At 50.1% G+C, this 4,299-nt stretch overlaps 1 protein-coding gene across 1 annotated transcript in view; it reads right to left on the bottom strand.

Annotated features, from left to right (window-relative positions):
• CHSY1 (chondroitin sulfate synthase 1) overlaps positions 1-4,299 on the bottom strand; it is a gene marked incomplete at its 5' end in the record, with an annotated part of 32,019 nt that overhangs the window by 12,418 nt on the left and 15,302 nt on the right. The gene's annotated exons all lie outside the window — the stretch shown is intronic.

The raw sequence follows: 4,299 nt of genomic DNA on the forward strand, positions 1-4,299 counted from the left end.
TAACCCCGGCCTCCAAGCAGATCGATTCAGCAAGTTTCCTCACGAGAGCCAAGCAGAGGCCTGCCCAGGCTTCACAGTAACACGACTCGAAAAATCGAACGCCACCAGCCCCAAGTACAAACTGTCAGAAACATGGGACCGAAGACAAGCTCATCAGCCTGGACTCAGCTTTAAATAAGGCACCAAACCCGGCCGGCGTGGCTCAGTGGAACATCGACCTATGGACCAGGAGGTCACGGTTCGATTCCCGGTCAGGGCACATGCCCGGGTGGCAGGCTCCATCCCCAGTAGGGGGCGTGCAGGAGGCAGCCGATCCATGATTCTCTCTCCTCACTGATGTTTCTCTCTCTCTCTCTGAAATCAATAAAAACACACATATATATTTATTTATTTTAAAAGAGAGAAATCGTTGCAATAAATGTCAGGCATCAGAGAAAGTCACCTGGTACAAACCTCTCTCTCCCTGCGGGTGTTCACTGAGCGAGAACAGAAACGAACCACGCGGGGTCAGCCGTGGTGACGTGACGGATGGGGGGCGCTGGCCGGGCCTGGCCGCGCGGACGCTGAAAGGGCCTTTGTTGCCCGGGAGCAGGTTCGCTGCCCTGGGACCATTACGCGTTTCTTACAGGAATAACACGGCGCGTTATGAGTTCGCTCGGATGATAAGCTCTTTATGAGGGATGGAGTCTGCAGCCCTTCGCGAACAAAGGCCTCTCTGTCTGCGATTTCCTAGAAGTCAAGAAGCTAAAACTCACATCCTGCACAATGCCCACTCAGACGGACAGAGGGCCACTCTTTCAGGCCTCACCCCGCGTCCCCGGGGGCGCTGGGCAGCGAACATGAGACCGAGGCGGCCGCAGCAACCTCATGTCTGTGTCCAGTTACAACATCCCTGGGTCCCAAGTACTCGTCCTTTCTTTTGAAACATCTCTTTTTCTTCTTTCTTTCTTTCTTTCTTTCTTTCTTTCTTTTTTTAAACATATTTTATTGATTTTTTACAGAGAGGAAGGGAGAGGGAGAGAGAGTTAGGAACATTGATGAGAGAGAAACATCGATCAGCTGCCTCCTGCACACCTCCTACTGGGGATGTGCCCGCAACCAAGGTACATGCCCTTGACCGGAATCGAACCTGGGACCCTTCAGTCCGCAGGCCGACGCTCTATCCACTGAGCCAAACCGGCTAGGGCTAGCTGTGATTATTTTAATTTATCCTACATTTTTATAGTTTAAACTTTGAATATAGTTTGGTTCAATTCCAGGGCTTGACAGTATGTATGTACTTCATCATATCCCTTTTTGGCTTACTGTGCCCCTGACCGGGAATCGAACCTGGGACCTTACAGTCCGCAGGCCGATGCTCCATCCACCGAGTCAAACCAGCCAGGGCTTAAATATTTTTTTCCATTCCCTACGCCATTCATTAAAAATGAGTCACAGGCCAGCGGAGGGGAATTAAGTCCCGCCTCCAGGAGGGAAGGTTATCCAAAAAAATGTGTGCATGTCAGAGGTGCCACAGTCATTAATAAAAACTTTGTAACTACTTTTGGTTGTTAATCCTCACCCGATTATATTTTTTCCTTTTAAGAGAGAGACTGGGAGGGCGGGAGGGAGAGAGGGAATCATCGATGTGCGAGAGACACATCAACTGGTTGCCTCCTGCACATGCCCTGATTGGGTCAGGGATTGAACTTGCAACCCAGGCCCGTGTCCCTGACCGGGAACCGAACCCAAGACCCTTTGGTGCAGGGACCGACGTTCTAACCACTGAAGCACACCAGCCAGGGTGCCACTACTTTTTTTTTTTTTTAATGAAATTTGTTGATAAGCAAATCTCAAGTTATGGTTCATGGCAACTAACAATCACTGAGGCTTAAAAAAAGAAAAAAGCAGCTGAGGTCTGAGGAGCATGTATCACCCGGGCGCATCAACAAGACGTTTGTGAAATCCACCGCGGGGACAACAAGCGACGGAAAATACCGCTTTGCTCCAGCTTGGAAGTGCTTGTCACTTGCACCTCGGGCCACGTGCTATTTGTTTGCGGGGTCACGTCGACTATGGCCCCTTCCCTGGCCGTTTCTGGGGATTTACTGCTGACCAGCGCTCGCGGTCACTGGCTTCTATCGGGCTCCAAAACACATTGAACTTAACAAGGCGTAGAAGAGGGGAGAAAGGGAAAAACCACGTCAGGCATTAGCCTGCCAAACATTTATGATGCCCGGCTGGTGTGGCTCAGTGGTTGAGCCTCAACCTAGGAACCAGGAGGTCATGGTTCGATTCCCGGTCAGGGCACATGCCTGGGTTTCGGGCTCGATCCCCAGGAGGGGGCGTGCAGGAGGCAGCTGATCCATGATTCTCTCTTATCATTGATCTCTCTCTCTCCCTCCCTCCCTCCCTTCCTCTCTGAGTGACCAAAAGATAACCTCCGCCTCCAGGGAAGACGTCACCGTGTCACAGGAAATGCTGTCAGAGCGTGAAGGGCTCGGATGGTGCTCAGGACACGAGCAACCAGAAGACCTCGCCAGAGGAGCCGTAAACAGCGCGGGCCCTCCGACTCCACCGCCAAGAGCCTGGCTCTGGGTTTGGGCCTGGAAATTCGCTCTGTAACAAACATCTCGAGTGACTCTCTCTCTTTTTTAAAAATATTTTTTAAAATTTATTTCAGAGAGAGGAAGGGAGAGGGAGCCTGCCAGTTGTATTCTGCCGAAAACGGCATGAAATACCCCACCCGCTTTCCTTGCTGCAAAAATCCATGACACAGTCCGGCCCGTGTGGGTCAGTGGTCGAGCACTGACCTAGGAACCAGGAGGTCATGGTTCGAATCCCGGTCAAGGGCACATGCCCGGGTTGTAGGTTTGATCCCCGGTGGGGGGCGTGCAGGAGGCAGCTGATGGATGATTCTCTTTCATCATGGATGTTTCTATGTCTTTCTCCTTCCCCCTTTCTCTCTGATATCAATAATAATAACAAAAAATCCATGAGAACAGGGACCCCCTAAATCTGGTGAGGTGCCGCCTGTGTCGGGTGCGCACGGAGATCAGGGGGCTCGCCGAATTCCCGTTTGGGATGGAAAATGTATCTTTCATAATCACAAACGACACGAACACAACTTCACGTGTACTCCAACTCGTCCACGTCCCCAGAAGTTCAGAAGGAAGAAATAGAGCGACGAGGAGACACTGGGAAAAGCAAGTCCGGCGGGAAGACACGTCCGGCCATTAATACGTCTTCTTCGCGCAAGCGCCCCGGAAAATTAACTCCGGGGAAAAGAGCTCACAATTTACATCAGAAAGTGTGTTTTCTTTTTCTTGGACAAAAGGTCCGGCGATTTCCCCTGCTGCTCACGACTATCAGGAGTTTATCAATCTCAACACAACCCAACCTACATAATTCTTTCCACTCTGACTAACGCTGGATCCCGTGATCACAGGCAAGGGGCGTGCATCTGCCAATGAAAACAGAGCGAAGTCAAAGTGGACTCATGTTCTCTAGAAACGTCCCCATGGAGACATCCTTCAAACACTTGCATCTCCGGCCCGGCTGGCATGGCTCAGGGTTGAGCGTCGACCTATGAGCCAGGAGGTCACGGTTCGATTCCAGGTCAGGGCACGTGCCCGGGTTGTGGGCTCGATCCCCAGTGTGGGGCGGGCAGGAGGCAGCCGATCCATGATTCTCTCTCTTCATTGATGTTTCTCTCCCTCTCCCTCCCTCTCTGAAATCAATAAAAATATATTAAAATAAAATAAAAAATCTTGCACCTCTGTCTCAAGATGACTCAGAAACCGCCTACCACTGATCCTGAAAGGAACAACTATATTGCAGACTTACAGATCAAAACAGCTATCTGAACAGCCAAGGTTGAAAAGACACACAAAGCCCCATGCTATTGGCTTTTTAAAACATCATTACTCATTTTATGGATTCAAAACAGGGACGTTTGTAAACTGCGTGGGTCAACATGACCAGAGGAGAAAAGCCAGGTTTCTGGAGGGACGGGGAGAGGGGGAGTAACCCTACGCTGTTGCAATCACATCTGTGGGACCAGCAAGAGGTGACCGGACACGTTTTCTGGATAACCACGACAGCATTGGCGCGAGCTACGCAAACCATCTTTCCTTTGGGCCCCAGATGTCATCTACTTATTACCTGAGGCATCAGGACAAAAGTATAGACCAGTGATGGCGAACCTCTGACACACGAACTCATTTTTTTGGTTGATTTTTCTTTGTTAAATGGCATTTAAATATATAAAATAAATGTCAAAAATATAAGTCTTTGTTTTACTATGGTTGCAAATATCAA

The sequence above is a fragment of the Myotis brandtii genome, unplaced genomic scaffold (genome assembly GCF_000412655.1).
Source record: "Myotis brandtii unplaced genomic scaffold, ASM41265v1 scaffold329, whole genome shotgun sequence".
Classification (NCBI taxonomy): Eukaryota; Metazoa; Chordata; class Mammalia; order Chiroptera; family Vespertilionidae; genus Myotis; species Myotis brandtii.